This window comes from Phyllobates terribilis, unplaced genomic scaffold (genome assembly GCF_046119375.1).
Source record: "Phyllobates terribilis strain yellow unplaced genomic scaffold, ASM4611937v1 Scaffold_11__3_contigs__length_659146591, whole genome shotgun sequence".
Classification (NCBI taxonomy): domain Eukaryota; kingdom Metazoa; phylum Chordata; class Amphibia; order Anura; family Dendrobatidae; genus Phyllobates; species Phyllobates terribilis.
In genome coordinates, this window is record NW_027362771.1 from 225,087,999 (window position 1) to 225,104,107 (window position 16,109).

Here is a 16,109-nt window from a genome sequence, read left to right on the forward strand (position 1 = left end):
ACGGACATCATATACACAGCGGGCACAACCATCACACAGACATCATACACACAGCGGGCACAATCATCACACAGACATCATGCACACTGCGGGCACAATCATCACACGGACATCATACCCACGGCGGGCACAATCATCACACAGACATCATACACACAGCGGGCACAATCATCACACGGACATCATACACACAGCGGGCACAATCATCACACAGATATCATACACACAGCGGGCACAATCATCACACAGACATCATACACACAGCGGGCACAATCATCACACGGACATCATACACACAGCGGGCACAATCATCACACAGACATCATACACACAGCGGGCACAATCATCACACAGACATCATACACACAGCGGGCACAATCATCACACGACATCATACACACAGCGGGCGCAATCATCACACGGACATCATACACACTGCGGGCAAAATCATCACACAGACATCATACACACAGCGGGCACAATCATCACACAGACATCAAACATACAGAGGGCACAATCATCACACGACATCATACACACAGCGGGCACAACCGTCACACGGACATCATATACACAGCGGGCACAACCATCACACAGACATCATACACACAGCGGGCACAATCATCACACAAACCTCATACTTAGCGGGCACAATCATCACACAATCATCACACAGACATCACACACACAGCGGGCACAATCATCACACAGACATCATACACACAGCGTGCACAATCATCACGGACATCATGCACACTGCGGGCACAATCATCACACGGACATCATACACACTGTGGGCACAATCATCACACGGACATCATACACACAGCGGGCGCAATCATCACACGGACATCATACACACAGCGGGCGCAATCATCATACGGACATACACACAGCGGGCACAATCATCACACAATCATCACACAGACATACACACAGCGGGCACAATCATCATACAGACATCATACACACAGCGGGCACAACCATCACACGGACATCATACACACAGCGGGCACAACCATCACACGGACATCATACACACAGCGGGCATAATCATCACACAGACATCATACACACAGCGGGCACAATCATCACACAGACATCATACACACAGTGGGCACAATCATCACACAGACATCATACACACAGCGGGCACAACCATCACACAGACATCATACACACAGCGGGCACAACCATCAACCAGACATTATACACACAGCGGGCACAATCATCACACAGACATCAAACATACAGAGGGCACAATCATCACACGACATCATACACAGCGGGCACAATCATCACACAGACATCATACATACAGAGGGCACAATCATCACACGGACATCATACACACAGCGGGCACAACCATCACATGGACATCATACACACAGTGGGCACAACCATCACACGGACATCATAAACACAGCGGGCACAACCATCACACGGACATCATACACACAGTGGGCACAACCCACACACAGACATCATACACACAGCGGGCACAACCATCACATGGACATCATACACATCGGACACAATCATCATACATACAGCGGGCTCAATCATCACACAGACATCATACACACAGTGGGCACAATCATCACACAACATCCACATAGCTTCCTATATACAGTATGAGCCTGCACATAGTCTCTCTATATACACAATATGAGCCCTCAAATAGCCTCCTATATACAGTATGATTCTCACATAACCTCTTATATACAGTGTAAGGCCGCACATAGCCACCTATATACAGTGTGAGCCCTCACATAGCCTCCTACATACAGTGTGAGCCCTAACATAGCCTCCTATATACAGTGTGAGCCCTCACATAGCCTCCTATATACAATATGAGTCCTCACATAGCCCCCTATATGCAGGCACACATTCCATGCACATACGAAAAAAAAAAAAAAAAAGAAGACATACTCACCTCACTCTCGTTCCCCCGCAGTCTGTTCTGGTCTCCGGTGCACTGACTCTCCACACAGCAGATGTGATGTAGTGATATCGTCATGTTTGCTGTGTCAGTCGCACGAGCTGATCTGTGGAAGTAGAAACCGGTGGCTCCATCTTCCACCAACGTATTCAGCACAGTCTGTATCCTGAGGATGCAGATAGCAGTGATATCGGGATAGGGGAGGGTATGGTGTGGCCCGTGCGCCACAGTTTTGCTTGCCAAATTTTCGCTTTTGGTGGCGATATTTTTTGGACAAAAAATTAGACACATAATGTTCTGGCTTCAATAGTTATTTGTGTTAAAGCTCACCTACAAAATAACACATATTCAGACAATCCTAATATACCGTCTGTATTTGCCATACTTATATCATCTTGAACCTGCTGTGAGCTGCCTTCCAAATTAGGATATAGTTGGCAGCAAATATAGTTCCACGGTGCTTTCCGTCGACTCTGGTCCCCATAGCCATCATCTTTTCTGTCTCACAATTCTGGCCTTTGCTGAACCAGAACCAGCATCATTTCGACATCAGTGGTATGAGCCATGTTGTTTGTTTCCGTGGAGGCTTGTTTTTTTGATCACTTTATAACATCCCTTGTCCCAAAAGATGAGCTTCCTGGGCTGGGATAATGAACCACAGCAGTAGGGTGGTATCTATGGCCAGGACCAGCCATACCTACCAAACCCTCCGGACCATGGTGTATTTCAACCCTTTAGTCCACTTCCCTCACTTACCCTCTACGTCTCCACTCATGTTGCTGATCCCCCACATTTTTCAACACCCAATCCTGGCCCTGATTACAGTTCCACACCTTATTATAATTTGTAATGTTTATTTGTTTTATTTTGCATGTTTTGGCGCATGACAGAAATATTCCATTTTGATTGTTTTTTTTATAAATTCAGTTTGTTTTTTCCTATCTGCTTGTTTTATTCTTTGCCACCTGATAAAAAAGGTTAAATGTAATGTTCAAGGGTATATGATTTTCACAATAATCTTGGGTAAATTTAATTTATTATAAAGATTTTGAGAAAGGGGGATTTCAAATACATAAGTAGGGCTATAGCAGTGATGACTTAGGACCTTAAATTGTCTTTTCATATATAGTTTAGTCTACAACGTTTAGGCGTTGTTTTACATCCTTACAAATTTAGGTATTTATTTTTGAAAAAATGGGGTGGGGTCCATTTAATTTTCTTAACAAAAATACTCCTCCACACCTTGGGCTATGTTCACACTTAGCGTTTTTGATGCGTTTTTGCACTTTTGCATTGCTTTCAACCGTGACAAATGCATTCACCAGGAAATGTCATTTTAGCATTTTACAACCTTATCTGGCCATGTGGTGTGTGAGATATCATTAGACACATCGTGTTTCATTTATGAAGGAGGGACTCTGAAAGTCACAAAGCCTATTTTTATAGGGCCATCAGGCGGCCTTTACTATTCTTAAAGGGTCAGCAGTCGGCCCTCACTATTCTTAGAGAGCTATTAGCCGGCTATGTTTTATTGTTCCCATTACTAAAGAGTGGGTCTCCTATACTGTTATTGCATATGCAGTGAATGGCAGGGCTGCCCAAAATTTGGACGCACCCCAATACCCCTTTGAAGAGACTTAGAGGAGGGCCTCCTGAAAACAATGTTCCCATTATTAGGAAGTGGGTCTCCCATTGTGTTTGCCTATGCAGTGAATGCAAGGGTTGCCAAAAATTGGGAGGCACTCAAATGCCCCTTCGAAGAGACGTGGAGGAGGGCCTCATAAAAAATGTTCCCATTAGAAAGGAGCGGGTCTCCTATACTTGTAATGCCCATGCACTAAGTGTATGGGCTGACAAACATTTACCCCTGGGGGGTATACAGTGGTGGCCAAAAGTATTGGCACCCCTGCAATTCTGTCAGATAATACTCAGTTTCTTCCTGAAAATGATTGCAATCACAAATTCTTTGGTATTATTATCTTCATTTAATTTGTCTTCAATGAAAAAACACAAAAAGAATTGTCCTAAAGCCAATTTGGATATAATTCCACACCAAACCTAAAAGAGGGGGTGGACAAAAGTATTGTCACTGTTTGAAAAATCATGTGATGCTTCTCTAATTCGTGTAATTAACAGCACCTGTAACTTACCTGTGGCACCTAACAGGTGTTGGCAATAACTAAATCACACTTGCAGCCAGTTAACATGGATTAAAGTTGACTCAACCTCTGTCCTGTGTCCTTGTGTGTACCACATTGAGCATGGAGAAAAGAAAGAAGACCAAAGAACTGTCTGAGGACTTGAGAAACCAAATTGTGAGGAAGCATGAGCAATCTCAAGGCTACAAGTCCATCTCCAAAGACGTGAATGTTCCTGTGTCTTCCGTGCGCAGTGTCATCAAGAAGTTTAAAGCCCATGGCACTGTGGCTAACCTCCCTAGATGTGGACGGAAAAGAAAAATTGACGAGAGATTTCAACGCAAGATTGTGCGGATGGTGGATAAAGAACCTTGACTAACATCCAAACAAGTTCAAGCTGCCCTGCAGTCCGAGGGTACAACAGTGTCAACCCGTACTATCTGTCGGAGTCTGAATGAAAAGGGACTGTATGGTAGGATACCCAGGAAGACCCCACTTCTTACCCCGAGACATAAAAAAGCCAGGCTGGAGTTTGCCAAAACTTACCTGAGAAAGCCTAAAACGTTTTGGAAGAATGTTCTCTGGTCAGATGAGACAAAAGTAGAGCTTTTTGGGAAAAAGCATCAACATAGAGTGTACTGGAAAAAAAAAGAGGCATTCAAAGAAAAGAACACGGTCCCTACAGTCAAACATGGCGGAGGTTCCCTGATGTTTTGGGGTTGCTTTGCTGCCTCTGGCACTGGACTGCTTGACCGTGTGCATGGCATTATGAAGTCTGAAGACTACCAACAAATTTTGCAGCATAATGTAGGGTGCCAGTGTGAGAAAGCTGGGTCTCCCTCAGAGGTCATCGGTCTTCCAGTAGGACAATGGCCCAAAACACACTTCCAAAAGCACTATAAAATGGTTTGAGAGAAAGCACTGGAGACTTCTAAGGTGGGCAGCAATGAGTCCAGACCTGAATCCCATAGAACACCTGTGGAGAGATCTCAAAATGGCAGTTTGGAGAAGGCACCCTTCAAATATCAGGGACCTGGAGCAGTTTGCCAAAGAAGAATGGTCTGCAATTTCAGCAGAGCATTGTAAGAAACTCATTGATGGTTACCGGAAGCGGTTGTTTGCAGTTATTTTGGCTAAAGGTTGTGCAACCAAGTATTAGGCTGAGGGTGCCAATACTTTTGTCTGGCCCATTTTTGGAGTTTTGTGTGAAATGCTCAATGATTTGATTTTTGCTTCATTCTCTTTTGTGTTTTTTCCTTGCAAGCAAATTAAATGAAGATAATAATACCAAAGAATTTGTGATTGCAATCATTTTCAGGAAGAAACTGAGTATTATCTGACAGAATGGCAAGGGTGCCAATACTTTTGGCCACCACTGTATATATATACTGGGTTAGACTATTGTTGATGTACTCAAGATGACATCCTTCGCTTTAGAAAAAATGTCATAAGTCATTACCTGCAATGCAGACATGTTGTTTTTAAACTACAATCTACTTAGCACTGAAGTATGGCTGCATGCATTCTGCTAATACAAGATAAGATAATGTAACATAACTAGATGGGAGTGTACAATTGTACACCACTGCTCACCATTATTGGTACCCCTTCATTTTTTCATAGACTGTACAATATCTTCAGAAATAAATGGAAATGTACCAAAGTTATATCCTCAGGATTTTTTAATTAGTGGTCCAAAGTAATTCAACAATAAAACATTGTTTTTCGACTTTCATGTTGAAAATTCAAAGAAGAAACAAAATAAACAGCATGTGTAGCAATAAAGGCACCCCTAATTAATACTTGGTTGCACACCCTTTGACATTGCTGACAGACTCCACACATTTCTTGTAGCCATCTATAAGCTTCTTGCACTTCTCAACTGAAATTTTCTCCCACTCTTCCTTTGCAGTTTGTTCAAGCTATTGAATGTTTGCAGGGTTATTTTTCCAAATGGCAAATTTCAGCTCACACCAAAAATTTTCAAAGGGCTTAAGGTCAGGACTCATTCCTGGTCATTTTAAAACAGCCCTTTTTTTTTTTCAACCATTCCTGTGTACTTGTGGATGTGTGCTTTGGGTCATTCTCTTGCTGGAGGACACATGATCTTCGACTCAAATCAAGTTTTCTTACACTGGTTAGGACATTTCGCTCTAAAATCTCTTGGTAATTTTCTGATTTCATGACTCCTGTGATACGGTCAAGGCCTCCAGTACCAGACGCAGCAAAGCAACCCCACAGCATTATGGATCCTCCACCATGCTTAACTGTTGATAAGGTGTTCTTTTCCTTATAACCTTCATTGCGCTGCCTGTAAAGAAACTGTTGCTTTGCATTGCCAAAAAGCTCTATTTTTTTTCATCTGTCCACGGAACGTTTTCCCAGAAGGCTTGTGGTTTGTTAAGGTACTCTTCGGCAAAGATCAGTCGTTCCTTTTTATGTCTTTTCTTCAGTTATGGTTTCTTCCTTTGCCTTCACCCATAAAGCTCTGCTTAGTTTAGTGTGCGGTACTTGTTGAAACCATGACCCCAGACTGTTCCAGGTTGGCCTTCAGGTCTTTGAATGTTTGACGTGGTGTTTTTTCCACCATTCATAGCAAACTTCGAAGACATCACTTGTCAATTTTCCTCTTTCCCCCACGTCCTGGGAGGTTCTTGACGGTTCCATGCTTGGCAAACTTCTTAATAACATTGCGCACTGTTGAAACTGGGATACCAAGGTCTTTGGAGATGACCTTATACCCTTTGGAAGTCTTGTATTTGCTAATAATAGCTAATCTCGTATCCCCCCTCTTCGTACACATATAAAGCATGCCTGACATCCCTGGAAGCAGACTATTTCCCAAGGGATGGCGGGCATGTTGAAATCGAATGCTTTGTCCTTACTTTCTCTGATATCTGTTGCTTACGGAGAATCTGAACACCCCTATATGTATTAGATAGACAGGTAGCTCCATCTTAAGTAGGCAGGTTTAGAAAACTTACATCTAATGTGAACGGGCATCATCCAAGTGCAAAAATAAAAAATGAATAATTGCACAAAACAAGTAAGATACACAAAGGGCAGATTTTTGATCTGGGTTGCAGAAAAGTGGGAGTTACAAAAGGATCCATAATCTATAGAAAATGTCAAATAATCAAATAGATAAGTCTAATACAAAATGAGAATGATAAGATCCTGCGGTTGCCTGGAGACCGGCCACTATCGTAAGCCTGGTGCCTGGAATAAGTCACCTCCAGCAATGCCCTAATGTACCTCCGAGCAAACACTGTCCACTTGTGCACAGATGGCTGTGATCCTATTATGTCTCCATGATAGAGACAAATGAGTTATTTGTTGAGCTGTGTGGACAAGAAGGCAGCTGTTTTCCATTATTGATAGCATTACAATGGAAATACAGAAATAACCTGCAGTGTTGGGAGAAGGAATTAAAGATTAAAACATAATTATGGAACCAGCAAAAAGTGGTGGTCAGCCTGCTAAACAACGACCTGTTTACTTTTACTGAGCAAGACTCTGAATATTACAAGTAATTACCCCAAGAAGTGCAAGAACAACAGGTACAGAACCTTTTACTCCCCCCATAGTAAAGTATTTTAGAAGTAATGCTGTCAGTGGAAGACCGATAATGGGTTCTCATAATAGTAATCATTTTACCGTGGCACACAGTTTCTGATATTTAATTATTTCACAAGTGGATGGAATTGGCCTGATTCATCAAAGCTTTCACGGCAGAATTCTGGGATAAAAGCTTTGAAAAGTTGCAAAATTTAGGCGTAAGTCAGAGCTTGGCTTAAACATTGCAACTTCTGGCATCTTCACGTCAGTTTTTCCCAACTCCACTGGAATAGAGGCAGCTGAGTGACAGAGTTTGCTACACCACAACTCTTAATCCAGCAGGGACTTGAGTAGGATTTGTGGCAAGGTGCACACGGAAGTGAATACCACTAGTCCTGCACTCCTTTTCATGAATCAGGAGCATGTGACTCCAGCACACACTCTCAAGATTGTCGTGAACAACACCGGTCTTGATGAATCGGGACCAATATGTTTTTTAAAAACCCAAATATATTCAACTGTTGAAACTCTGTCATGAACATCGTAGAGGGCAGCACACCTTGTTTTTTGCACTTCTTTATATTTTAAGACAGGTCAAAGAGTCCCTTAGAAATAGGAACTTCCAGTTACAATTTTTCTTTTACTGACATGCGTTCAGTAAGTTTGAATTTTATTTTACTAAATATTTTTATCTTTTGCTCTCTAGATTCTTGTCTTCTAAATAAAAAAGTTTATACCAAACACTCACATGCACACACCTGAATAAAATTTGGTACACACACAGACCCCACATGCGAAAAAATGTCCCGCTCGTCCCAATCACGGTATTCAGCCGAGGAGGCATATGCCTTCCTTGCTTCCAACACTGATAGTGAGGGAAAGGATGCCACCAACCTGATGCTCTCTTCCTAACCTCACAAATGGCAACCTGATGCACTCTACACTACTCACGTATGCCAACCTAATAAACTCTACACAATTCACATATGCCAGATTGGTGTACTCTACACAACTTATGTATGCCAACCTGATGCTCTCTACACAACGTAAGTATGCTACCACATTATAAAATTCACATTCCAGGAAAAAACTAGATCAATTCCAATATACGGTCACTTGTGGGGGGTTTCCGCTGTTTAGGCACATCAGGGGCTCTCCAATCGTGACATGACGCCCGCAGACCATTCTATCAGAGAAATTGCACAACAATTTTTGGGGTCCATTTTCTCCTGATATCCTTGTGAAAATGGAAACATTTGGGGTTAAAATAAAATTTTTGTGAGAGAAATCAAATTTTTTCATTTTCACAGTTCAACATTGTAAAATTCTGGGAAGTCTAGTTTCCAAAATGGGGTTACTTATGGGGTGTTTCTTTCAGATGCCCTGCCTTGCACCCAAACAGTAGTTTTCCCCCTTCATATGGGGTATCGGTGTATTCAGGCCACGCCAGTACATGTCCAGGCCTGTTTGAAGTTTGCCAATGACCATCTGGATGATCCAGAAAAGGCATGGGACAAGGTCATGTGGTCATATCCGTTCCACCCCAAGAACACTGTCCCAATCTTGAAGCATAATGGGGGAAACATCATACTTTGGGGGTGCTTTTCTTCAAAGGTGGACAAGACGACTGCACCTTACTGAGGGGAGGATGTATGGGGTCATGTATCGTGAGATTTTGGCCAACAACCTCCTTCTCTCAGAGTATTGAAGATGGGTCATGGTTGGGCCTTCCAGCATGACAATGACCCAAAAAACACAGCCAGAGCAACTAAGGAGTGGCTCCATAAGAAGCATTTCAAGGTCCTGGAGTGGCCCAGCCAGTCTCTAGACATGATCCCAATAGAAAATCTTTGGATGGAGCTGAAACTCAATGTTGCCCAGTGACAGTCCCGAAACCTGAAAGATCTGGAGAAAGTCTGTATGGAGGAGTGGGCCTTAAATCCCTGCTGCAGTGTGTTGAAACTTGGTCAAGAACTACAAGAAATGACTGACCTCTGTAATTGCAAACAAAGGTTTCTGTACCAAATATTAAGTTCTATTTTTCTATTGTATCAAATATTTATTTCATGCAATAAAATGTATTAGACAGCATTAAAGTGAGAATCTAAAACATAACTTTTAATAATTTATATTTAAGAACATGTATGCCACCCATAAAAAGAGATGTCTCATTGCTGAAATGATCATTTCCATAAACAAAGTCAAAGGACCGTCTCTCTACCAAATTAGTGTAAAATTACACACAGAAGCTCCTATTTTCAGTTATGAAGGTCAAGCTTTTGGATAGAATCTGCAAGGAGCGGAAGGCATACAAGGGATAGAAGCAGTTAAATCACTCTCCCCCAGGACACCGATCCTCCCTGCAGATCCAGATATACGTCAAATGATAATGGGGAGAGAAAAAAGATTTGTAATAATCCCCTCAAATCATAGATGAGCCACTTATCTCCATCTCCTAGAACGAATAGTTGAAAAAGGAGACAGATTTTTTCACGAGAAAAAACACAATTAATGTGCATTACAGGTCCGAGTGCAGATCCTATATAATCAAGACATAATTGTGTCAATAAAATGGAATTCTCTCACCCATTCTTTGTTTTTCTCAGGGACTGGAGTAGTCATCGGGGGGGAGGAGAAGGGGATTTCCTTCTGGATCAAATAGTCGTACAGGCTGGCCCTATTTGTCCCTTAAGGCTCAAGCTTACAACTATCCCCACAGAGCTCCCGCCCTGACAAGGGCAGTCCACAACTAGCCCTATTATGGAGGCCCTGCACTTTCCCTTATAGCGTCCCTACGCGTTTCATCCAAGCGAAATCCTCAGGGGACTATCATGTTGCAGGAAAAATAGATGCTAAAGTGCTGAGTGCATAATTTATAGCGGTCCCTCCACTCTGTGTCCTGATCTGCAGAGGACATGCAATAAAATGCAAATTAATTATGTAAAAATCATACAATGTGATTTTCTAGTTTTTATTTTTAGATTCTATCTCTCACAGTTGAAGTGTACCTACGATAAAAATTACAGACCACTCTATTCTTTGTTGGTTGGAAAAACTTGCAAAATTCGCAGTGTATCAAATACTTATTTTCCCCATTGTATGTAGAGATATATATATATATATACACACATGACTATAGACTTTTCACTTCACAGTATTCCTATGTTAGGGGTAATGTGGGGGACATGTGGGGCTCTGTCACTACTGTGGATATGATGTGGATTGTATTACCGGTGCTGGATATAGATGAGAGGAGCAAGGTCCCTGCTCTGTCACTTCCAATGCTGGGATCAAGGAGGTTAATCTCAGGGCGGATACTAGCAGCCAATGAGTGTGTAGTGGGTGGGCAGTGGGCGGGCTTGGACATTTAGGCAAGGGGAGAGGCTGCTTCTGGCTGTGAGCTTAGAAAAAAGTATGCATCTGGCAGTAAGCTGCCTGGTCTGGTAGAGCCAAATGTAAAGAAACTGAGTGTAGGGAATGAAGTGAAATTCAGGAGGAACGGAATATAGAAGCAAAAAACAAAATGTATAATGGTATTTTATATTACAATACAGCATAGGTTAGTTTAAAAAATAAAATTTGGATGTTGGGGCTGGAAAACATCTTTAATGCCAGAAGGGGTCTGGATCTGTGTAGTTACGAAGTCATCAGAGTATTGGCAAATTATGCACAAGGCACTTCAGCACTCGGTGACAACTCTCTATAGCTTTACATCATACATGTCAAACTCTGGCCCTTGGGTCGGATTTGGCCCGCAGGGTTGTATTATTTGTCTGGCGACACCAGACAACCACCTCTATGTGGGGCCCATTATTCTGTATGGAGGACTATGTGGGGCCATTAATATGTATGGAGGACTATGTTGGACCCATTATACTGTATACTTGTTGGCCCATGACTTGACACAAATTTATAATTTTGGCCTTTTGTGTGTTTCAGTTTGACATCCCTGCTTTGCATGGTCTGTCACTTTGAGGCTAAGTTCCTGTAGTTCCTAAACCGTACACTTTTCAATAATATGACCCAAAGTTTATTGTGAAATATATGTTAGGGAAGAAATTTCATGAAATGTCTTGTTAAAATGGTGTCATCCTATTACAGGACCATGCTTGAATTTAGTGAGCTCTTTATGCATAGCTTCAGGATGTCATTTATATACCTGCAGACAAGGATGGAAATATTGTGATTTGGCCTTGTCATATGTGTGAGGTGGAAGCCTATCACCTACTAAGAGACAAACAATGTTACCGCAAACTTACCTTTAATCCACTACTGGCATTTAGTGAAGCATTGAAGAACATTATTGCTCTGGCATATGAGGATAACGTCATTTCTAAACAATTCCACGACGCACTCATAATGACAGAACCTAAATTATCAACATTATATTTGTTACCTAAGGTACATAAAGACTGTAGGGTACCACCAGGCAGACCAATTGTATCCGGTGTGGGTAACTTCGTGGAAAATGTGTCTAAATACATTGATGTTCAACTAAAACCTTTAGTAGAAGCTCTACCATCTTACATTCATGACACCGGGGATTTTTTTACAAAAAATTGACTCATTGCGTGTAGATGATGATGCCATCTTGGTAACATGTGATGTGGAAGCATTATACACCAGCATCCGACACCAAGATGGATTGAAAGCAATATCTTATTACCTGTCTATGACACCGATGACTTCTATGGAAATTAAGTTCATTGTTGAACTACTTGAATTTGCTTTACAACATAATTTTTTTCTTTTTGGGTGGGTCCCTCTACCTGCAGCTCCAGGGGATAGCCTTGGGGGCGGTCTTTGTGCCCTCCTATGCCAACCTGTTCCTGGGGCTGTGGGAGAGGGACCTATTCCTGTCAGACCGGCACGCATCAATGGACCGTGTCCTTTTTGGGCACGGTACATTGACGATGTGTTTATGTTCTGGCTGGGAAGTCTACAAGACCTTACCTCTTTTTTTCCAACAACTTAATGCTAACCATCTCAATATACGGCTAACTTACAAGTTTAGCCGTGAAAAAATTTACTTCCTTGATGTCACCGTTAAACGTGACCAGGATGGTTTCTTACAAACGGATCTATATAGAAAAGAAACCTCTGTGAACTCGGTCTTACATGATAAGTCTGCCCACCCTAAAGAAGTTATAAAATCCATACCCACCGGACAATTTTTACATATTCGTCATATTTGCTCTTCTGGTACAGATTTCAAAGAAAAAACAATGGAGCTCAAGAATAGATTTCGTGAACGAGGATACAGTAACAGATCAATCAAACAAGCATACAGTAGAGCACGGAAACATAATCGACAAGAACTTATCCATACTACACGTTTGGGGGTTACAGATAGAAAGGTAAGATTAATTACCAAATATCATTCCCAATGGGATCTGATGAGGGATTGTATTGCGAAATATTGGCCCATTCTCCTGGCAGATCAAACTATGAAATTGTATTTATCACATAAACCCAGCATTACAGCAAGGTGTAGCAAAAACCTAGGTGATTCTCTCATGCAGTCATTACAATAAAAGTATGTGGGAAATGTGTTGCATGCCCAAACATCGAGCGTGCCACCACATTCTATTCTTCTGATGGTAGTAAAGAATTTAAAATCACACAGACAATCACGTGCTCTACAAAAGCAGATGTATATTGTGTGATCTGTCCTTGCTCCAAAATGTTTGTCGGATTGACAACTAGAGCCTTGAAAACAAGAGTAAGAGAACATGTACGGGATATAATTGCCGCCAAGGAAGAGACAAATGTTGATCAACTTCGAACTCTTCCTAGACAATTTAAGGTACATCATCAATGCGATCCTAAAGGGCTCAAAGTGAGGGGAATTGACTGTGTTGTGTTGGGGGTACATGGAGGTAGAGTCAGTCGTCCCCTTGCATAACTAGAAACCAAATGGATCTGGACCCCGAAATCCATGCAACCACATGGCTTGAATGAATTAATTGGCTTCACTCTATTCCTCTGATTTCATCTGCTTCATTTTTATCACACCTTTTATATGTCTGTCTCAGTTTTGAATTATTTATTAATTTTATTTGTTTTGTTTGAGCAGGTAACTTTACAGGGACACTATAAGGAATCAGAGATACGAGATGAAACATACATCCGGATTCGATATCCCAAGCTCTTACACAATTGTTATCTTTGGAACTCATAAAAGACATAAATTTTGTTTGGGGATGAGAAGTCTTCATGTGTTGTATCTTGGTCATCTAGATAACAGACAAAAAATTCTAGATCCACATATTTAATAAAAGAATACTCTGCCAGTAACCTCCCAAAGAGAGACTGGAAACTTTGAAGAGAACAAGGGGTACATATGCTAGGCACCAAGTATTCTTGATAAGCAATAAAAATCAAACCGCAAGGATTGAAAAATTATAGAGAAATTTTATTAGGAACACACTCCAGTTAAAACATACTTAAAAACATATAGCAAATACCCGTGAAGGTATGTAGTATATCAATATATAAGGGTAATACATATAATAATATGTATCTTGGTCATCTACTATCATGATGCATGTCTTCTTTTTATACCTGTGAATATGCATTTCAATGGTATTGTAGTGGGATGGTGCATGTCTACGGCTTATATCTGTTTATATGTGTTCCAACGGTATTAGAGTCAGATTCATACACACTTGACCATTTTTTCTGATCTTTGCACCATATATCCTAGTCTATATAGACATTTCCCCTTTTTTTATTGCACTTGTCTTAGTATATGCTTGTATTCTATGGTGCACTCTATACGCACCATTTATATTACATATACATTCTTGATGTAGATATGGTATCACTCAAATACTTCAGGGATTTGCACTGTGCACTTTTTATGATTTAGTATATGCTCGTACTGCATGGTGCATTTTATATGCACCATTTATATTATAGATACATTCCTGATGTAGACAGGGCATCACTCAAACAGTTTAGGGATTTGCACTGTGCACTTTTATGTCTTAGTATATGCTTGTACTGCATGGTGCACTTTACTTGCACCATATATGTTATAGATATATTCCTGATGTAGATAGGGCATCACTTAAATAGTTTAGGGATTTGCACCGTGCACTTTTTATGCACTATTTACACTTTATGCATTTGGTATATGTGTTCGGCATGTTACTTTTGTTATGTACATATGTATATGTGCATGTCGATATGGTTTCACTTGTATATAGTTCATGGATCTGTACTGTGCACTTTTTATGCACTATTCACACTGTATGCATCTTGTGGATATGTTCGGCATGTTATTTATTTTTTATGTACATACAGTAAAGACCAAAAGTTTGGACACACCTTCCCATTTAAAGATTTTTCTGTATTTTCATGACTATGAAAATTGTACATTCACACTGAAGGCATCAAAACAATGAATTAACACATGTGGAATTATATACTTAACAAAAAAGTGTGAAACAACTGAAAATATGTCTTATATTCTAGGTTCTTCAAAGTAGCCACCTTTTGCTTTGATGACTGCTTTGCACACTCTTGGCATTCTCTTGATGAGCTTCAAGAGGTAGTCACTATTATGGGCTTTTGCTGCCATCTTGTGGTTTCCCACTGTAACTTTTAATGTTATGTGTTTTAGTTGATTCTTTGTATTTAATAAAATATTCTACATTTTATATATTGGTTCTTGAGTACTTTATTTTTATATAAATTGAGTTTCTCTGGTACTGAACCCTTTTCCATGGTGGTTTGGGATACCCGGTGATAGTTGCAGATAATCTGCACTGCACATTTCATGTAGGGGTATAACACACCAATTGATTCAACTCTCTTTTATTAACTTTTCAATAATATGACTCAAAGTTTATTGTGAAATATATGTTAGGGAAGAAATTTCATGAAATGACTTGTTAAAATGGTGTCATCCTATTACAGGACCATGCTTGAATTCAGTGAACTCTTTATTATGACCCATTCTTTCACAAATGTTTGTAGCGGCAGACTGCATGACTTAGTGTTTAGAAATACTAAGGGGTGTTTCTAAATTCTTTTGTTCATATACTGTATCTAAAGTCTGTCAGAAACTGTCTGCCAAAAAGGCTACCTCGCACAGACTTGGCTCAAGCCATTCCAGTTAACAGAGCCCCGAGGAACCCCAGCCTTCACACTTTAACCACCATAAAGGGATCTGCACTTACTACAGGGTCCAATTTAGTCAGGGTTACAGCCGAGGTCAGATAGGTGTTCAGTGAAATCAGAAGTCAGGCTAGCTGGGGTCAGAGTCAGGAGGATTTCAGAACAAAAAAAGTGTCATCGACAATGTCTTTGTGATTTGGGCAGCTACAAAGACATCATTCGAATCCTTCGTGTCACATCTTAATTCTAATGACATTAACCTCTCCTTCACATTCGAGATCAAGAAGGATAAACTTCCCTTCTTGGATGTCTTTGTGACAAAGGGCGAGGATAGCTCCCTTGGTACA

The 16,109-nt window shown here is 40.9% G+C and overlaps 1 long non-coding RNA gene across 1 annotated transcript in view; it reads left to right on the forward strand.

Annotated features, from left to right (window-relative positions):
• The window catches only part of LOC141165076 (uncharacterized), a 34,168-nt gene extending 19,387 nt beyond the window's left edge, over window positions 1–14,781 (forward strand). Inside the window, exons 2-3 of the long non-coding RNA XR_012251047.1 lie at window positions 12,847–12,995; window positions 13,715–14,781. This is a non-coding gene — a long non-coding RNA (uncharacterized lncRNA). The remainder of the gene's footprint in view (window positions 1–12,846; window positions 12,996–13,714) is intronic.
• The last annotated feature ends 1,328 nt before the right edge of the window (window positions 14,782–16,109 follow it).